The sequence below is a fragment of the Mobula hypostoma genome, chromosome 27, assembly GCF_963921235.1.
Source record: "Mobula hypostoma chromosome 27, sMobHyp1.1, whole genome shotgun sequence".
NCBI classification, from domain to species: domain Eukaryota; kingdom Metazoa; phylum Chordata; class Chondrichthyes; order Myliobatiformes; family Myliobatidae; genus Mobula; species Mobula hypostoma.
The window spans coordinates 11,703,827-11,726,302 of record NC_086123.1 but is presented as its reverse complement, the minus strand read 5'-3'; positions in this window follow the sequence as shown (position 1 = coordinate 11,726,302).

Here is a 22,476-nt window from a genome sequence, read left to right as displayed (position 1 = left end):
TCTACACTCTCAGTTAGGAATATAATATCCATGGCACTCTATCTGAAAAGAACAGTAGCATTCTCTCCTTATACTGCTCTGTACTAAGCATTCAACCAATATTTCTTGATCATTATTTCTTTGCTCTTCATTTCCAAGTTCTCATGGTAATTATACTTCTAAGTGTGCTTGACTAGCTGAAAACCATTTGGTTTCACTTCTCCTGAGGATGTGAGAGGATCTATATGAATAAAGTTTTTTATTCCTTTTATTGGCTAAAAATTATTTCCTGCACATTCCATTGCAGTTTTCGGATAAATTAAATATCATGCCCCCAGTCAGTCACAATCAGAATCAAGTTTATTATCAATGTTATATGTCAAGGAATTGGTTGTTTTGTGGCTGCAATACTGTGCAATATATATAAAAATTACTTATTTTACAATAGAAATGTGTGTATATAAAAATGAACAGTGTGAAGAGAGAGCAAACTAGTGAGCTTGTGTTTGTGGGTTCATTAATCATTCAGCAATCTGCTGGCAGAGGGGAAGATACATTTCCTAAAATGTCGAGTCGGTGACTTCGGGCCCTTAAACCTCCTTCCCTGATGGTAGTAATGAAAAGAGGGCATGTTCTGGGCCATGGTAGATACCACCTCCCTGAGACACTGCCTTCTGAAGATGTCCTCGATGGTGGGGAGGCCAGTGCCCATGAAGGAGATGGTTGAGTCTCTGCAGTTTTTTTCCAATCCTGTGTATTGTAGCCTCCATACCAGACAGTGATGCAATCAGTCACTACTTCTCATCAGTAGAAATCTGCTAGAGTCTTTGGTGACATACCAGATCTCCTCAGGGTCGTCATGAAGCCCAGCCACTGGCATGCCTTCTTCATGAATGCATCAATATACTGGGCTCAAGATAGATTCCCTGAGATGTTGATGCCCAGGAACTTGGAGCTTTTCACCCTTTCCACTATCGACCCCTTGCTAAGGACTGGTGTGTGTTCTCTTTATTTCCTCTTCCTGAAGTCCAAAGTCAACTTGGTCTAACTGACGTTGAGTACAAGGTTGTTCCGGTGACAGCTGACTTACCTCACTCCTGTATGTCTCCTTGTCACCATCTGAGATTCTGCCAACAACAATTGTGTCATCAATGACTTTACAAATGGCGTTTGAGCTGTCATTGAAGAGATTCTATTTCCAATCTGAGTTAATAGTCTTTTACTGCACAGCTTTATCATAACACTTTGTATTACCTGCAGGTTATGAAGACTAAACAAAAAACTAGTTTTAAAGCTTTTGCTGGAAAAATATCCAGCTCTGCAATTATCCTGGAAAGGATATCACATGACATAGCAAGGGAGAGTGGCAGGAAAAATCTATGGGAACTTGGAGTCAGATCTGTTGAGGGTATTGGTGACATCTGTAGAGAATCTGCAGCACATGTTATTATGAATAAAATAACTTTAATGAACAGGCCTAATGGAGGAGAAAATATAGGTGACGGCCGTGAATAGAGTCAATACAGTGTGCTAATGCCCTGTTGAGAGACATGGATATGACCTCTATTCCACGTGGTACCATCATAGCATTGGCTTAGCGAGTTGGAGGACAAAAAGCAGATGGCAAGTGCTTTCCCAAAGGGAGGAAGGAAGAGGTCTGATCTGGTGCACTTCCTGACCCTGACTGTGCAACATTGAGTGAGGCCTGAGTACAGAGCTATTCCTCATCCTGTTGATGGTGTGAGACAAAGAAGTCCAAAGAGAGAGAACAAGATGACAAAATGGAAGGGGAATTAAAATAAAGGAGATAATATATCTGCACTAAAGCATGTAATATATAAATAAAAGTTTTTTTTCTGATATTCAAAGCTGGAATGATTGCTTATGAAAATGCACCCTCTAGATTGTTGTAAAATGCTACCTAATCCTCCAGTGTTCTTTTGGGACAGAAATCTTCTGGACTACACAAGACTCCAGATCTACAGAAGGGTAGTTGATGCCGAGCCATTCTATTGGATGGACTCATAATGACCCTGGCTCTACCAAAATACTGAAAATACTGCAACTCATTTATACAGAATAAAACTTGGTGATTAACCCCATACCAACCCAGCCCAGTTTGCTCTACAAACCCCTCTTCAATAACAGCTCATGAATATTCCTCAGTGGAACAAAAGCTGGGTTTAATTACTCACATACGTTCCAATTTTAATCTAATGTCCTTGTCTTTCCATCATCGGCCTATGTGGAACAGAGAACAGTTGTGTACAGGCATGAATACAGGCAGCTGAATTTTTGCATATGGTCCGTAATTCATTTGCAAGAGCTACTTCTGGCATTCCATTGGTGTCAAGGTAGAATGAAAGCTTATTTTCTCGTGAATCTTGCTACGGTCATAACTGACCAAAGGAACTGGATATTCAGGAAAGATTCACCCAACTAAAGCCTCGTCATCCAAGATAACTAACGTTACATAGACTCCTGAATGATATCAGTGAATCCTATCTGATACTATAAAAAGTATGTGTGTTGCATGATGTGAATGGCCAATAATGTTCATTTTTGAATAGACAACATGATCAATGAGAGAATTATAGTGGTCTTACCTGATGCGGGGATACATAGAAAAGTTGGGTCTGCCCAGTTCAACCAAAAGAATGAATGATTGATGACAGAATGGTAATGTCTCTTAGAAATGAAAGAATGAATGGCCAATGAAAGAATGGTAAAATCCCTTAGATGATAGGGTGATATTTAGTTTCCAGAGGAGTTGCATCTGCCCAGTTAGCCTTTGGCAGTGGTACTCCCAGTGTTAGAGTTCTGAAACCGCGTTATCTTAATTTGGAGTCTGTTACTTACAGTCTGGAGTTTGACTGAGTGAGCTAGCCCTCTGCTGTCCCTGAGAAAATTATGGAGAGAAATACAAGCACGAGATACCACGAGGAGCAGCTGAGAGACGAGACGAGGGGCCATGATCGACTACTTTTCTCACTGACTAAAGTGTCAAGGAAGATTGAGGCACCGAGGCGAATGCGAATGACAGTAAACAGTTCTTGGAGAGGCTGCTGGTTCGAGTCGCTGCACTTGGAGGGGCTGTTGGTTCGAGTTTTTTGCCCTCAGTGGGGCTGCTGGTTTGAGTCACTGCCCTCGGAGGGGTCGCTGCTTCATGTCGCTTTCCTCAGTGAGGCCACTGGTTCATGTTGCTTTCCTCGGAGAGGCTGCTGGTTCAAGTTGCTGCCATCAGAGAGACCACTGGGTCCCGATGCTCTGGGATATATTTTTGAAATTCTGAGATTTATGGATTGGACTATAGTTCAAACTAACTGTAGTTCATATTGGCTTCTTTCAGTTCTGTGTTTTTGTTTTCATGTGTTTACCCATCCTTGCTTGTTGCTGATTGGCGGGCTGGGGGTTTGGGTGATCTGTTAGTTTTTGTGCGAGGAAGGGGTTGGGGGGGGTGTCTGACGTTTGTGAGTTTTTGTTTCTTTTTCTTTTCGTGCGGGAAGGGGGCTAATTGATGTCTTTCCTTCAACTACTTATATGTTTTCCTGTATTCTCTGGCTATCTGGAGAAGACAAATTTCAGAGTTGTATTTTGCATACATACTTTGAAAATAAAATTAACCTTTGAACCTTTGAACCTTGTTTTCATTGTTACCATCAAGAAGAAGGTGCAGAAGCCTGAAGGCAAACAATCAATAATTCAGAAACAGGTTCTTCTCCTCTGCCATCCAATTTTCTGAATGGATATTGAGCTCACCATTTTTTAAAAATTTCTATTTTTGCACTACTTATTTAATTTAACTATTAATATGTACACTTGCTGTAATTTATGTGTTTTTGTATTATTATGTATTGAATTTTGCTACTGCTGCTGGGTTAACAAATTTCACGACATACGCCGATGATATTAAACCTGATTCTGATTCACTGCTCTATCAACTTGAATCCGGCTCAGCTTTGAGTCATCCTCAATGATCTTTTCTGTCATTGATATAAAAAATAATCTCCCAACCCTGTGCCTATGCGGACAAATGCTGGTCACCACAATTTCCAGTGCTGTTCATATAATGAATGGGAGCGAGCTCAGACTACCCAGGTGCAATATGAAAGCAAACAGAAATCAGAAATGCTGGAAATACTCAAAAGGTCAGACAGGATCTGTGGAAACAGAAAAAAAAAAGTTAATATTTCAGTTCTGAGACACTTGATCTGATGAAGGTTTTCTGACCCAAAATGTTAATTCTATTCATCTTTCCCCAGGTATTACCTGACCTGTATTTTCTGTTTCGATTTCCTGCATCTTTTAAAATTTTCAGCCTCCATATTACAATTCAGCGACACCTTTGTTGAAATCAACTTATCAATATTACTATCCTCCTTCCCCTGCCCCCCACCTTTTCATTCTAGTATCTTTCCCCTTCCTTTCCAGTCCCGAAGAAGGGTCCTGGCCCACTCCTAGACTGCCTATTCATTTCCATGGATGCTGCCTGACCTGCTGAGTTCCTCCGCCATTTTGAGTGTGCTGCTTTAGATTTCTAGCTGCTGCAGAATTCCTCGTGTTTACGAAGTGCTAGATGTCCTGGAATGCATAAGGATGGATAAATCCTCAGGGATGAATGACACCTATCCCAAGTTCCAATGGGAAAAAAAGGAGAAGATTGCTGGGTCTCCCACAGGTTTTTGCAACTGCCTTAGCCAAAGGTGGGGTGCCAGATGACAGAAGGATAGGAAATGATACTCCTTTATTTAAGAAGTGCAGTGGGGCTAAGCCAGCTGAGTTTCACATCAGTGGTAGGGAAATCATTGGAGAAAATCCTTGGTGGCAGGATATATGTATATTTGGAAAGGTAGGGACTCATCAAAAATAGTCAGCATGGCCGTGTGCAGGAGAAATCCTGTCTACTGATTTCATTGATTTTTTTTTGAGATTGTTGACAAAAGGGTTAATGAAGACAGGACAGTAGATGTTGAGATTATGAAGTTTAAAAAGTCATTTAACAAGGTAGGCTGATCAAAAAGCTTAAAACACATGGGATCAAAGGCAGGCTGGAAAATTGGATCCAATATTGGCTTAGTGAAAGGAAGCAGGCAGTGATACTAGAAGCAAACAACAGGAATTCTGCAGATGCTGGAAATTCAAGCAACATACATCAAAGTTGCTGGTGAACGCAGCAGGCCAAGCAACATCTATAGGAAGAGGCGCAGTCCTGACGAAGAGTCTCGGCCTGAAACGTCGACTGCGCCTCTTCCTATAGACAGTGATACTAGAAGGTTGTTTTTCTGGTCAGAAGTTTTTGATGAGTGGTGTATCACTGGAACTGGTGTTGGGATCTTTGCTGTTTTTAATATCAATGCCTTGGATTTGAATGTAGGAGAAGCTTCAGAAAATCGTGAACACGGCGCAGCACATCACACAAACTAATCTTCCATCTTTGGACTCACTTTACACCGCATGCTGTTGGAGCAGTGCTGCCAGGATAATCAAGAACACGACCCACCCAGCCCACACACTTTTCGTCCTTCTTCCCTCCGGGAGAAGGCTCAGGAGCTTGAAGACTCGTACAGCCAGATTTGGGAACAGCTTCCTTCCAACTGTGATAAGACTGCTGAACGGATCCTGACCCAGATCTGAGCCATACCCTCCAAATATCCGGACCTGCCTCTCGTTTTTTTTGCGCTACCTTACTTTCCATTTTTCTATTTTCTATTTATGATTTATAATTTAAATTTTTAATATTTACCATCAATCTGTAATCCAGGGAGCGAGATGCGCAGAATAAAATATTGCTGTGATGATTATACATTCTAGTATCAATTGTTTGGTGACAATAAAGTATAAAGTATAAAGAGATGTAATTAGCATTTTTCAGATGACATGAAAATTAGTGGTGATGCAGATGGTGAGGAAGGCCTTTAAGGGTCAACAAGATACCCTTGGGCAGAGCTTTGACATACGAAATTAGATCCCAACTGTGAGTTGATGCATTTTAAGACTAATAGGAGCAGGATGTGCTGAGGAGGTGGTGGGGCAGTAAGGAATGCTGATAAAGTGAGAGACGTAAGGCTCCAAGTCAACACAGGTTGGAAGGGTCATGAAGAAACCAATGGCATGCTTGTCTTCAAAGGTTGGGGGCATGGAATATAAGATTTGAAACAATAGTTTGCAACTTTACAGGACACTTATTGGACAGATGAGTATTGTGTCCAGCTCTGGCAAGAGTGCAGAGGAGATTCATCAGAATATTGCCATTCACCCACTGAAATGACAATTGTTAATTTCCATGGATGCTGGCTGACCTGCTGAGTTCCTCCAGCAATTTGTGTGTGTTGAAATAGATTTAGTTTAGATGGAGAAAAAAGTTCAGATCAGAAGTGGTAGGATGAAGGGTCCCTTTTTATGCTGTATGCCTCTGACTCTAAGTTATGATGTTTTAGCTCTATTATTCTGGGGTTTTCTTTTTAAATATTTACAATTAATATCAGAAAAGTACAACTGGAGGTTACTTATGTCATTACATTTTCTCTTCTGCAGTAATCTCACTTATCAAAGGCTTCTAAAGGACTGGAACATGTATCCTGTGCAACTAATGTTGTTTCAGTAAAGATCACAGTGTTTTCATTTCCAAACCACACAATCAGCCGAGCCACTTCTCAGAAATATAATTCGGGGTGGTCCCATTTTATACAATGCAGAATCTTGACCTAAAATACAATAAAAATTTTACATTATGCTCCCAATGCAATACATAATATTAGAAAGTACCCTGTGTTTTTGAAAAATGTATCAGTTAACAATAATTGATCCAATAAAATAAGTACATCTAACAATGGAATTTTACGATTAGCAGGACAGAGTACAAAAGAGACGGTGCACTATTGCCAATTTGTATTACAGAGTTCAAAGATAATATTCATTTTATTTATTCATTATTACTCCAGGGTGCATTTGTGTCAAAGATGTTTATAATTTAAGAAGTCTGAAACAGATGTTGATTTTATCAACATTCATGTTGTAGTGTTAAATCTGTGATAATAAATCTGTAATTAGTTCTGGTAGTCTGCAGAGATGATGGGCCCTAAAGAGAATTAAGTCAATTTTTGTAACTTGTGGATGAAGTGCATTAAACTATGCAGAAGAATGAAATTGCTTTAAAAATATAGTTTCTAAAGGTTTCAAATGAATGTTGATTAGAATAAACGGAACAATGGAGTAACTAGACAGATTATCATCAAATTATCAACATAACAAATAAATTTGCTTGTCCATGCAAATAGTAAGGAGATGGAATGCACACGGCAATCAACTGTTGGGCTGCAGCTGGTTCAGTATTGTCCTTCCAAGCTTTCACAACTTTCCCCAACAAGCATGGCAAAGAATTCACAAAATTTTAACATAATGCATGTTTTGAACATCTTTGTAATTGGTGCGTGTAGAAAAATGACCATTTTCAACAAGAAGGCATTTAATTGCCTTTCCTTGACATCCAAGAGCAAGCCATCTTTTAGTTTTCCCTATGCAGCCCACCTCTATTTGGGGTGGAGTGGGGGTGAACATCATTTGCCAAAAATTTAACAAGATTAGCCCAAGAACTGTGGCCTCAATGATAGATCAGAAGTTGGGTACATTTCACTCTGACTCCACAGGTACTTTGTACCACCTACACAGCACAAATTGAGTTTTGATGGGTGCACAGGTACAGCTCCAACATTTCAGAGTCTCCAAACCAGCCACACACAACAGCCTATTTGCTTTAAGTATTCACTTTCTCTGCCACTGTCACATCAAGGATGCAAATGTATGCTATGTTCAATTAACAATAAGAGATATTTCTCAAACTAAAACACTTAGAAGGCAAATTGCACTTTAAGCCCTAAATAACCTTGTTGTAAATGTGAACAAAGTCACCAGAGAGATGCAGCTGGTAGGTATAATAACAATCTTTTATTCAACAAAATGAGTCACCCTCTGAAGGAAGAGGCCTGTTTAACCCAAAATTACATGACATTTTATATGCTAAAGATCAAAGAACAATTCTATATTTACAATGACTCTGCAATGGTTCCTTTGAAGTACATATAATTTTCACATCTCCTTCGCACCCATACTCCAGACACCCAAAATGAATGTTAATCAGCATTGTCTGGTTTTTCAATTACCTGCTGTCCACAGCTCTAGGAACCTCTTGTTCAGGGCTGCATTTAAAGTTTAATCTACAATCCCTGTTCAGGTCTAAAGATTAGTTGCTGAAGTTAATATTTTGCTATATACTCTTAGTCCAGAATATGCCCTAACAAACACTGAATTGGAAATATATTTCCAATCTTTCACTTTAAGTTCACTCGATTCTCAAGAGCACTGTGGGAATACTTCCTCCTAAATGGCTGCAGCAATTCATGGTGGTACAATGGTGCAGCTAGTGGAACGATTTCCCCTCAGTGTCAGAGATATGGTTCAATCCTGACCCTCAGGCACTGCCAGTCTGGAGCTTGCATGTTCTCCCTGTGACTCTGTGGGTTTTGTCTGGGAGCTCTAGTATCCTCCCACACCCTAACGATAAGCAGTTTGGCAGGTTAGTTAGCTACTGTAAGCCGATCCCAGTGTGTAGGTACCAGGTAGAATTTGATAATAACCGATGAGAATATAGGAAGAATAATAGAACATAGAACGATACAGCACAGACAGACCCTTCAGCCCACAATACTATGCTAAACTAGATGAGTAATCAAATGCCCAATTTGCCTCACAATGTCCATATCCATATATTTCCTGCGGAGTTGAGCGTCCGAGATCCTCTGAAATCCTCAGTCATATTTCTCTCCACCTCCACCCAAGAAATGCATTCTAGATATCCAGCAACCTTTATGTAAAAAACTTGCACCACATATCTTCTTTAAATTTATCCCATCTCGCCTTCAATGCATGCTCTCTGGCATTAGAATTTTTAACCCTGGGGAAAAAGATGCTGGCTACTTACTCCGTCTGTGACTCTCATAATTTTACGCCAGCTATCAGGTCTCTTCTCAGCTTACACCGCTCTAGAGAAAACAATTCAAGTTTGCTCAAATTTTCCTTATGGCACATGCCCTATAAAACTCTTCTACACCCTCTCCAAAGCCAAGGCGTCCTCCCAAAAATGGGGCGACCAGAAATGAATGCAGTACTCCAGATGCGGCCTAACTAGAGTTTTATAAAGCACACAACTTCCTGACTCCTGAACTCAATTTATCAATTAGTCATGATCTGAGGCCTCCATTGGTCAGAGTTGATCATAGATGGTGTGTCCTAGTGTTCTAGGTACACAAAGACAGGACGGTACAATGTGGAGAGCAAGCTGCTACCCATGCAGTAGGCTCCCCCTCTCCACACATCTGATGAACCCAGAGGAACGGCAGAGATCTATACAGTTTGGCACCAGCAGAATCGCAGGAGTTGCCAGTCAGTGTTGAAGAGAGACATTGATAGGATGCAAAAGTGGGCTGAGAAGTGGCAGATGGAGTTCAACCCAGAGAAGTGTGAGGTGGTACACATTGGAAGGACAAACTCCAAGGCAGAGTACAAAGTAAATGGCAGGATACTTGCTAGTGTGGAGGAGCAGAGGGATCTGGGGGTACATGTCCACAGATCCCTGAAAGTTGCCTCACAGATAGATAGGGTAGTTAAGAAAGCTTATGGGTTGTTAGCTTTCATGAGTCGAGGGATAGAGTTTAAGAGTTGCAAGGTAATGATGCAGCTCTATAAAACTCTGGTTAAGTCATACTTGGAGTACTCTGTCCAGTTCTGGTCGCCTCACTATAGGAAGGATGTGGAAGCATTGGAAAGGGTACAGAGGAGATTTACCAGGTTTAGAGAGTATGGATTATGATCAGAGATTAAGGAAGCTAGGGCTTTACGCTTTGGAGAGAAGAAGGATGAGAGGAGACATGATAGAGGTATACAAGATATTAAGAGGAATAGATAGAGTGGATAGCCAGCGCCTCTTCCCCAGGGCACCACTACTCAATACAAGAGGACATGGCTTTAAGATAAGGGGTGGGAAGTTCAAGGAGGGTATTAGAGAAAGGTTTTTTACTCAGAGAGTGGTTAGTGCGTGGGATGCACTACCTGAGTCAGTGGTGGAGGCAGATACACTAGTGAAATTTAAGAGACCACTAGACAGGTATATGGAGGAACTTAAGGTAGGGGGGTTATATGGGAGGCAGGGTTTAAGGGTCAGCACAACATTGTGGGCCGAAGGGCCTGTACTGTGCTGTACTGTTCTATGTTCTATGTTCAACGTAGGACTGCCCTAAGAGACTCCAGCTCTGAAGATTTTCCTTGGAGTTTGCTCTCAAAGCAATCCCCATGAGTGGGTATAGCCACAAGGCAGCATTTTCCTTTCAGATGAGCTGCCAGCCACAGCCGATGAGACCCATCCTCCGGAAGCTAATAAAGATAAGCATGCCATATTCCTTCTTTGCCATCCTATCCACCAGCGCAGATACTCTCAAGGAGAAATTGGAATCAAAAGTGGGGTTTATGCATGATCAGTGGCAATGGGTGGCAGCTGGTTGATGTAGACTTTGTGGATGAAGGGCCAGTTTCAATTTTTTTTTTCTCTATGCCTCTTCCGAAATGATTGGGGATATGCAATAAATACTGCCCTTACTCATGAAGTAAAAAAAATGATATTCTCCCGCCCCTCATGGGTACATTGGGTGGCAACCTAGCCGTTTCTTTAGCGTTTGTCTGTTTTACGAGGCCTAGTTGACACTCAACCCAGCCCAGGTGAAAAGCGTGCAAGGAGACGGCTGGGATTTGAACTGGGGGCCACTCAGTGCTAATGCAACTACACCACCAGCTGGTACACATCCCATAAACAAATGAGGAAAGAAGTGGTGATATAAGTTCGACAGAGCTCCACAGAAATGACCTCGGATTTTTCAGGCTCTTCTTTTGCTTACAGAATCATGGAGAAAGTCCATTCGGCCCACTGAGTCCATGCTAACCATTCAGCAGCCATTTACACTCGTCCTATATTAATCCAGATTTCCTTTATTCTCCCCATATCTCTTTAGAATGTGGGTGCAAACCACCATAGCCAAAGAAAGCCATACATTCAGAAAGAGACTCCATATAGACAGCACCAGAGGTCAAGGTTGAATCTGGGTTTCCTAATTGTTGAGGCAGCAACTCTATTAGCTCTGCCTCTATGCCACCCATTCTCTGAAAGCTACAATGATAATGTATTTATTTATTTGTTAGTAAAGGGGTGTTGTGTAACATGCCCTTCAGGCCCAACGAGCTGCACCACGCAGCAACTCACCTAATTAACCCTAGCCGAATCACAGGGCCATTTAAAATGACCAATTAATTTGCTAATTTGGACTGTGGGACGAAACTGGAGCACCCAGAGGAAACCCACATATTCACGGGCAGGGCATAACAAACTCCTTACAGAGGACATCAGAATTGAACTCTGAACTCCAACGCCCCGAGCGTCGCACTTTTCATTATGTTTGACACAATGGACAGAGGAAAGGCAAATCCATTCTATAGATGAGACTAAAATAAATGGGGAATATGCTCATAATTGCTTCAAAACTCTTTGCCTCTGAGGTGCATATAAAACTCAAAAAGTCCTTTATTTTCTTGCAGGCTGATCTCTGCCTTCTCCTCTCTTATGCGCTGAAAGATGCCTGGCATTGGAGAGAATCCAGAAGACCTTCATGAGAGTGATCTCGAGAATGAAAGGATTTAATGTTTGAGGAGCGTGCTGTGACTGTGATTGAATTCACTGAAGAGAAAATATGGAAGTTTTTATTCATTACCACAAACAGACATGAAGACACTCTTGATAGAAGCTCACAAACCCAAAAGTACTAAAGGTAACAGTGGGTGATTCAATGCAATTTCAATACTTACAATGACATCGCTCACTTCGATCTTTTGGGTTAACAATGTTTCATTTGAATCACATATTTACAGTGGGAGACTCTCTGAATGTTCAAACATCTTTGTCACAAAGTAGTTCACAGAAATAGTCTAAACGCTTCTGAAGACAAACGCCAATCACCCAAAATTTATGAGAGTCATGGCTGTTTCAAAAACACAAAAACTATTGATTGCCTATAACTGTGACCATGTTTTATATGCTAAGTGACAACAACAGCCTCGTCTATCAGTTTGCACTCAAGTCACAATGCTGCAAATAACTTAGCCATTTTGCCTAGTTTGATGCAGGCCAATTAACACAACCCCATTGTCTGGTGGAGTAGTGGCATTGGCACCGGACTTTGGATAAGAAGTAATTTCTTTAAACAAAGTGTGGCAAACCTTTGGAATTCATTGGCACAGATGGTGGTGGAGGCCAAGTCATGGGATATATTTAAAGTTGAGGTTGATAGCTTCTTGATTCGTCATGGCATCAAAGGTTATGGGGTGAAGGGCAGGAGAATGGAGTTGACAGAGATAATAAATCAGCCATGGTGGAATGGCAGAGCAAACGCAATATGCTGAACAGCCTAAATCTGTTCCTATATTTTATGGTCCTATTCTCTAAGATGAGTCTACAGTCTTGGCTGATTTGTACATGTACCAATTTCTATCCAGTGCCCAGCCACATAGTGTAATCAAAGATGATCAAAATAGAACATTTTGCACTTCAAAGCTTGACATATGAACATAAGGAATCTCCCAATCAAGGCATGGGCATTTGATCATACTGCTAGTGCAGGGATGGAAAACTCAACATTTTATGATTTAGTTTCAAATTAACTGCTTTCAAAGGTTAATGCACTTCATTTTCCTTTGTAATGACAAAAAACTGTGTTTAATAGATTTTTAATTTTTTTTCTCCTGACAGAGGAAAGTATTAGAGAATACAAATTATTTCCTGCATGTTATGATTGCTTATAATACTAATATTGGCTGCATTAATGTAGATTATTGCACAACACAATTCTCTGTTAAAGACATAAAATTAGATTTTTTTTTAGTAGCATCAGTATTAATGCTTCGTGTCGCAACCTATCCAAAAAGGTAGGCAGTAGGTGCTCACTGCTCCGTAAAGTTGATAGAAAATTATACTGATGAGAATCCTGAACTGGTTAGGATCCTTCAGTTCTTTCACAAGGGAAGAACATTAGCTCTGACAAGAACGTATTCCCTTTCTGCTGAATCACATCCGGGTCAAGTGAATAACTCAAGTTTTACCAAGCCTTAGGGTCCAAAGGAAGTATTCTGGTACTTTATACTTTATACTTTATTGTCGCCAAACAACTGGTACTAGAATGTACAAACATCACAGTGATGTTTGGTTCTGCACTTCCCACTCCCTGGATTACAAATATTAAATTGGTACCCAATTTGGTACCCAAGTTTAATAAAATTTAGAGTCATCGAGATTTCTTCTCGAACTATGTCTGCAGATCAACTTGGAGAAACACATCTATCAAGTATGAGGAAAGAAGGGCTGTGGTCATCTTGTAAATATATTCAGCAATTAATTGTTAACTTGTCTTTGTATTACCTGAACAATCTTCTCCAACATCTTTTCCCTCCAGCTGCTGAAAATTCAAGTGACGATTAAATGCAAAAACTTCACAAAGGGATTAACAGAATTGAAAAAAAGCATCAGAGCATTTAGCATCTTGGTGTTAATTTATTCACATAGACCATGGGGATGAAAATTTTAGGATGGTACAGGCTAGAATTCTCCATTTTGTCATTTAAATAAGAAGTCTTTTCAGAAGACTCCATGAATGTGATTTTAATTTTATTTATTTAATGAGATACGGTACAGCCCTCCGAGCCGTGCTGCCCAGCAACCCCTGATTTCACCATAGCACAATCATGGGATAATTTACAATGACAAATTAACCTACCAAACAGTACTGGGAAACCCACGCGGTCATAGGGAGAACGTACAAATTCCTCACACGCAGCAGCGGGAATTGAACCCGGAGTCGCTGGTACTGTAAAGCATTGTGCTAACCACTACGCTATCGCGCCACCCCACTTAGTTGTTAATAAATTTCCACAGACATAAATAAGGCCTTCAACCATTTACAGATCTACATCCATTATCTAATTTTGCATGATCTGAGGAGGCAGTTGGAATTCCCTGTTACTAGTGCTGAGTGTTGTTAGGAAGAATGCATTGCAATATTCAGAAGATATTCACTAAATTTCTCAATAGTCATTTCTAGGCTGCTGAGTCCAAAGCATGAAAATAAATGTGTGGGGTATTAAAATTAGAACATCCTAATATAAAAATGGATTTTAATTTTGGGGATGTTAAGCAATGCGAGAAGACTGCAACTAGCAGGGCACTGTCTACACCACCCCGAGGTACCTGCCAGCCTAGTCATCATATGGGAGCCCAAGCACGGGAGGATGAACCCTGGGCACCCTCCCAAGACTATGGTCAACACGCTCCTAGAAGACAGCGGCGCGGCTAATGTAGATGAACTGAACACACTGATGAGGGAGAGGGAGAAGTGGAGAGTCCGTCATCGTGCCCGACACCGGCTCCCTGGGCCTGAGTCGATGTAGTAGTAGTAGTAAACAATGAGCGTTTAATGCAATTGTCCGATCTTCCAACCCCTGCCTTTGAACTGAGGCTTCTCATTGCTCTTGAAGTAAGTTAACATCTTCTCTGACGTAGCTGAACTTCATACAAGCGTGTTACACTTTCCCTACCCACTTACGTTAATAACCAATTTAGAAATTAAGAGAGTTTTATTTCTACACTAAGATGAAAACTGAACCCATCTTTGAAAAAGATTAGAATTCTGGTAACATTTGGACACAACTCTTAAGACCCCAGTCTGTTCACTTGCTGAGAATGCCTCTGACCCACAGCTCAGGAAGACAAATGATAGCATAAGCATGACATTACCTACAGCTTTTGAAATTGATGTCTGAAAGGATTCAACTGATTTCATGCCTCATACTGACCTTTAAGTTGCTCCAACATAGAGAAGTTGTCAGGATTTACATGCTTCTTCATATAACCCTGGCCAAAGAAACCCAAGCAATTCAGAAGACAGATGTTCTCTGCTGTGTACGGGAAGAAATGCACTGTTGAAATCATCCAAGCATGCCATTGTGAATGTGAACTGATCGTGCTGAAAAGCAGTAGCATGGCTATCAACTCTTCTTAAATAGCTTCTCAAAAAATATATTGATAGTATTTCACATTGAGTGCAACCAGTAAGTGATGCTTTATAACCTTTGACCTTGCCAATTCAGTTTTTTAAATTTTAATGAATCCGGAACAATTGTTAAAGCAGGATCACTCATTTGCCAGAAAAAAAAATGTGAGGAATATTTTCATTCTATGTTTGCACAATCCTTACTTCTCCCAAGGAAAATTGTAGAATAAAAGGTAAGTTCTTCAAGGTTGGGACAGGATTCAATACCTAAACTGAAGCTGGATACCTCCATGTTCCTCGGCCAAAAAACTTTGAATTTTCTGACAAGTGATCTGAGCACCTTACGTTTCATTATTGACACATATTGGGTTTCTCCAAGCTGCCCCTATAAAAATTCTCTTCACGGTCCTCAGTAGCAAAGCTCATGTTGGATTTAGAGAACTGCCACTTAGACCATAAGATATTGGGACAGAATTAGGCCATTCAGCCCATTGAGTCTGCTCTGGCATTCCATCATGGCTGATTTATTATGTGTCTCAATCCCCTTCTCCTGTCTTTCTCCTTGTAACCTTTGACACTCTTTCTAATCAAGAAACTATGTACCTCTGCTTTAAATATACCCAATGACTTAGCCTCTGCAGCCATTTGTGGCAATGAATTTTACAGCTTTACAACCTTCTGGCTTAAGAAATTCCTCCTCATCTCTGTTCTAAAAGGACATCCTTCTCTTCTGAAGCTGCCCCCTCTGGTTTTAGACTCCCACACTTTAGGAGATGTCCTCCCCACTTTCAATATTTCATTGTTTTCAATGAGATGCCTCCTCATTCTTCTGAACTCTAGTGAGTACAAGCCCAGAGTCATCAAACGCTCCTCATGTTAACACTTTCATTCTCAGGATCATTCTTGTGAAGCTCCTCCGAACCCTCTCCAACACCAGTGCATGCTTCTTTAGATAAAGGGCCCAAACTGCTCACAGTGTTCCAAACGTACTCAGACCAATGCCTAATAAAGCCACATAATTACATCCGTGCTTTTATATTCTAGTCATCTCAAAATGAACGTAATATTGCATTTGTCTTCTTTACCACCGGCTCAACCTGCAACTTGTGTTAAACAATTCCTTCTGCCCTGGCTTCAAGTCTTTCATGCCTTATTATATCAAGATTCCATCTGTGTGCCATTCTCAAAATCATACCACAACATGAGTGTCAGAGTAAAGCTGTGAAGGTGTTTTTTTTCTCTCCTAAGGTTGCTTGGCTCTTTGCCATCTCTGTGAGTCATCCTAACAAAGCAATATCAGAACAGTTGACTGTAAATGTGAATAGCTTCCCTTGGTTCTTCACCATCATGGTGTCCCTCCATAGACTGAGTTGTGGTTTGTGAAATGGGGTTAAGGGAAAGGCTGTGGGGTAGTTGCCTCTAACTATTCCCTTCCCCTATATTAAACAGACTGTCATAAGAAGTAACAAATGATGCGTCAACAAATCATTTACTCAAGCAGAATTTAATGATCTGAAGTGATCTCATTGAATGATTTATGGAAACTGTTTAAATAACAACTGTCAGCCAATCAAATCAGCACATTCTGGGAACTATATTTTCCTGTAGAAGCTGAAGAAAAACTATTGAAAGACCTGAATCTCCACATCCAGGCCCTATCTCACCCTACCAGGTCAACCATCAATTCCCAAAACCCGGGCCCTGATCTCTGACTAATCATCCCCTCTCCTTCCATTCCTTATTACCTCCATTTCACTCAGACTAACCCCCAAGTGTAGTGGGGACAGTGTACGTAGGAGACAGGGATGCACACTGCTTGCAGGTGAGTGTAAGCTGAGAGGGTGTGCAATGTGAGAATAGTGATTGGGTGCAAGAAACCACCATTTTTGATTAGCTGAACCACTCTGTTGGCCATGGCTATCCCAAGGATGGTCACCATCATCTATCTCCTCCAAGGTATTAAAATGTCCACTTCCTGTTAATTGATTCTGTATCTAGTTGTGGTCTGACATATTAGGCAAGGTAGAGGGTAGTGAGCCAGTAAGTATTGTGCAAAATCTTTGAGTGATGAAGGTGAGGGCATAACTGTACATAAATTAAACACAAGGGGTTCTGAAGATGCTGGAAATCCAGGCAACATGCATAAAATGCTGGTGGAACTCAGCAGGTCAGGCAGCATCTATGGAGAGGAATAAGGAGTCCATGCTTGGAGCCAAGACCCTTCATCAGGTCTGGAAAGGAAGGGGGGAGAAGCCAGAGCAAGAAGTTGGGGGGAGCGGAAGGGGAAAAAGGTAGAAGGTGATAGGTGAAGCCAGGTGAGGAGAATGGTGGATGAAGCAAGAAGCTCGGAGGTGGTAGGCAGAAAACGTAAAGAACTGGAGAAAAGGGAATCTGATAGAAGAGGAGAATGGGCCATGGGAGAAAAAGAAGGAGGAGGGACATCAGTGGATAGGTGAGGAAAAGAGGAGGGGTAAGAGGGAGCCAGAACGGGGACCAGCAAATGAGAGAAAAAGGAGGGGTACAACTCAGTGGAAGTTACGGAAATCGATGTTCATGTGGACAAGGTCGAGGCTGCCCAGACAAATATGGTATTGCTCTTCCAACCTGAGAGTGGCCTCAGCATGGCAGTAGAGGGGGCTAATGGACTGGCATGTTGGAGTTAGAATGGGAAGTAGAACCTGAATGGGAAATCACACCTGCTGTGGTGGATGGAGCAAAGGTGCATGACAAAGCAGTCCCCCAATCTACATTGGGTCTCACCAGTGGAGAGAAGGTCATACTGGGGGCACTGGAATGTGAGTAAGATTCCTCATTTAGAGAGATTTCTGGTGGATGAGATTGTGGCTAACTTCAAAATGCCTGAAAAGGGAGGAGCAATTAATATTTCACATTGCATTCACTGCTTGACCAATGAACTTCTTGTGGAATTGAACTTCAGTCTACAGGGCTCCTTATCTAGTATCAACTTCCATGGGTATTAGCTGCCACTTACTTTCATGTGTGTGTTTGGAGAGCTTCCTGGTCTCCTGCTGGCAACAGTTGTCTCCTTACTGCTTCACCTTATGCTGCTTCAGAAATAGTGGCCCCATTTATTTTCTCCTGTAAACTTCACTTTTTTTTGCTGTGTCCAATTCAATAGGGGATAACTTCCACTGCTGGCTCTATTGACTGTCCCCTTTAACAGTAGCAATGCCAAAAGGCTTTAACTGGAGCTGGCCATAAGAGTCATCCTAGCCGACCGGAGGTGTGGTGGCATCTGCACTGGACTTTGAGGTGAGTGGCCTCGGGTCTGAATCCGTCTGGCTGTTTGGATGCTTTCCATCCATGCTCGGTTGAGCGTCAAGCTAGCAACTCAGCCTCATAAAAAAAAATCAGACAAAATGCTAAAAAGACGGCAAGATTGCCACCCGATGTGCCACAAGGAACAGCAACAGTAAGAGTTAACGATGAACACAATGATTAGTGCTGGCTGGACAACAAAATGTTCATGATTAGTTAGTAGAATGAAGAGCCAGAACTGCCTGTATTACACAGAATAGTCAAGGGTTAATCTCCCCATGAGGCCCTCAGATCCCTTATCGGGAACTTCTGCATCTAGGCTGTCTATATTGCCGTGCATATTACAACTGAGGCATATCTGCAGATGGTTAACATGTGACAATGTGTCAACAAATCACCCCCTACTGTAGAATTATTCAGGACGCTTTGATGAGTTCAGCGAATGATTTGTGGAAACTATGTGAATACTGCAGCTTCAACTTTTAGCTGGTATCCTGATGTCAATCAACCAACTCAGCACATTGTGGGAAGTACAGCTGGGATTTTCCAGCTCTGCGTACAGAAAACCATTGAAGATGGGAACTGTGGAGATCACTCTCATGCTCACTCTCACAATACATTTATTCTGAGAACTATAAATTGTTGCGATATTTGGTTGATGCAGAGAGAAGAGAGCTTTTATTGACTTCTAGCCAATGGTATATCTTTCAGCCAAAGCTGATATCTGAAATGGAAAGCATTTATTCCTCAGTGCTAACATCTCTCAACTAAATCAAGATAAATAAGTAAAAGGGTTACAATAGTTGTACTGAACATGTTAAAGAGAGAAAAATTTTAACGGAAACTGAATGCTTGAACGACAAACATTGGATGCATGATGATTGTTTTATCAGTGCTACGCATAGGAAATGACTGATTTCTGAGTTTAAGAAGATCATGACGGTTTTTGTGTTGAATCATGTCACCTTGGAACTTCATCTTGAGATCACAGGTCACTTTGGATTATGTCAAGGAACTTAGATCACATTACTTGTGGGAGTTTGTGTCATCAGGCAATGCTGTTCAACCATGCCATCTGGAGCAGCATTGCAAACATAGTCCAGGTAGGTCCTCTCTGATTTTTTTTCCAAGTAGCTCTCCTCAGGGCCATTTCCTCTGCCTCCACTGTTCTGCGCCCTGGTGAGCTCCGAATCGAACTCCAGAACTGAGCCACCGCCTCTCAATAGCAAAACCAACATTTTGAGGCCCCTGTCCCAATCTACTCACATTAGCTTCCCTTGCCTCCCCAAATATGGCTCTAGCCAACCATCACTCTAACTCTGACCCTGCTCTCTGACCAATATTCCCTCTCCCTAAAACCTAAAGGAGACTGAGGTCCTTTAACATCTGCCGGGACGATGCTGAGGATGTTCTACGAGTCTGTGGTGGCCAGTGCTATCATGTTTGCTGTTGTATGCTGGAGCAGCAGGCTGAGGGTAGCAGACACCAACAGAATCAACAAACTCATTCGTAAGGCCAGTGATGTTGTGGGGATGGAACTGGACTCTCTCACCGTGGTGTCTGAAAAGAGGATGCTGTCTAAGTTGCATGCTATCTTGGTCAATGTCTCCCATCCACAACATAACGTACTGGATGGGCACAGGAGTACATTCAGCCAGAGACTCATTCCACTGAGATGCAGCACAGAACGTCATAGGAAGTCATTCCTGCCTGTGGCCATCAAACTTTACAACTCCTCCCTTGGAGGGTCAGACACCCTGAGCCAATAGGCTGGTCCTGGACTTATTTCATATTTACATATTACTATTTAACTATTTATGGTTCTATTACTATTTATTATTTATGGTGCAACTGTAACGAAAACCAATTTCCCCCGGGATCAATAAAGTATGACTACTATGACTAATACTACTGTAAAGGAACCCATTGCCAGTTACACCAATTCTGATGAAGGGTCTCAACCCGAAATGTTGTTTGTCATTTTCTTCCAATTGAGGCTGCCCGACACACTGAGTTCCTCAAGTATTTGTGTGTTGCACCAATTCCAGCCGTCCTATTCCATTCTGTAATCGGCCCTCTGACCTTCGTCCCTCCGTTCCTGATCCATTGGACACTATCTTATGCTGTATCTGTTGTGTTTTCCTTTGTGAGTGTTCCACAGCTGTTGAATAATATTTTGCAGTAACTCCAAAGTCAATTGATACTATGGTCCCAGAGCAAAATAGTCATTGGCATGTTGTGAAATCACTCTTGATCACCTAACAGTGTGGAGAAAGGTTACGGAATTTGATCGGTTAGGCATTTATTTAGGTATTGTTAGACAGGTTTACAGTATATCTCTGGAAATCAAATGCCTCTGTTTTGCTTTGCAAAATGATTGTGGGTAGCAGATGAAAGGAAGTACTCGATCTGGATTTCACTAATTTCATCATTGTTAACTACAGAACATCGCTCTACATGACATGGACAAAATCAATTCTAACTTTAAAAATTACAGTTGAATCGGAAACATTACCAACAGTTGATTCCAGTTTAATACATCAAGGAAATAAAAAGGTAGTTAAAGGAATTAATGAAAACATACAGAAGAAAATAAGAGATAAATAAACATTGCCGACTTCATTGCTGCGTTATGCCAGTATTTCCAACCTTAAACATCAGAGCCTGTTCTGAATACTTCATTTCTCAGTTTGTCCAACTGGGCTTTCAATAACCTGTCAATTCCTACAGGTAATATATCAATTATACCAGAAAATTCTGTTACAAATTGCTCTTCCCGTGACCTCTGATCCCTCGGGTCTGTAGTCTTTCAGTCCCCTTCTGATTCAGCTCGAGGTCCCTCTTCATTCGGCATTTCACATTAGAGCAATGACACACCTTTTCCTTCTTCTCCCACAGCGGAGGCTTCTGGCTTGCTGACCCATAAAGCTGCTCTTCGACCTTTCATTTTGACCTTCTCCACAGGACCACTTCTGTTTTGGCAGAAATCTCCATTCACTACCTGTCACTGGCACCTGCTCAGAAGGTCTTTCAGAAATTAAACTCTAAATGGATCCCCAGAGATTTCTTGATACTGCTTACAGCAGTCTGCTCACAAGAACTCAATGGTGCCGTGAACAAATTTCACTAATCATCTACTGGAAACCATTTTCTGTTTGCCTTCTTTCCCTGTTATTTTAATTATGAAGAGGACCTTTGAGAGCCTGTGGTGCAGCATTTACAAGCAGCAAGCATAGAAATTATGTAATTATGTTACCACGAGCAAATAATATAAACTAAACTTCTGTGGGAAACATGGTGATCATTCATTAAAACTTTACAATTTATTAACCTCAGCATTTTATTAAACTTGTAGCAAGATAGAATTCACAAGTGGTGAAATTAACAATTTGAACTTCATTTGCTTCCTCAACCGTAGAATCACTGATTAATTAAACACAGAAAGAGGCCATTCAGTCCATCACCTACATGTTTGCTGTCTAAAAATAAGCTGTCATTTAGTCTAATTCTCCAACTTTTCCCCATAATCATGCAAGCATTCCCAATTCCATTCGGAAAGTGACCAATGAATCTGCCTCACATATTTAGATGCTAGTAACAATCGGAATAAAAATTAGTTTTGTTCATCTTGTTCCCATCCCATTATTTATTGCCATAATTGTAAACTTATGTTCTTTGGTTAGTGATTCTCCTTCTGATCAACACCTTTTTCTCTTTATTTATTTTTTAAAAATAATTACAATATTAAAGATTTTTAATTGAATCCCCTGCTCGTGGCAAAGCACTGCCAGCTTTTCCAACAGTTATTAAAAACCCAGGACCATTCTGGTACGTCTCTTCTGCAAAATTCCTGCCAGCTTTTTTTTGGGGTCGTTGGTAAGTACTTTAGAAAAACAACAAGACCATCATAGGCACCGTGTCAAGCATTCATTGGGTGAATGCAGAGGAGGAATGGCTGCTATGACAACCAGCATAAACAATTTCTAGATCTAATGAAAATGTTTGAAAACAACAATCTCATATTGCAGAACTTTTTGCCTCTTGTGGCTCCTTTTACAAAACTAATTTTCAGAGATCGCTG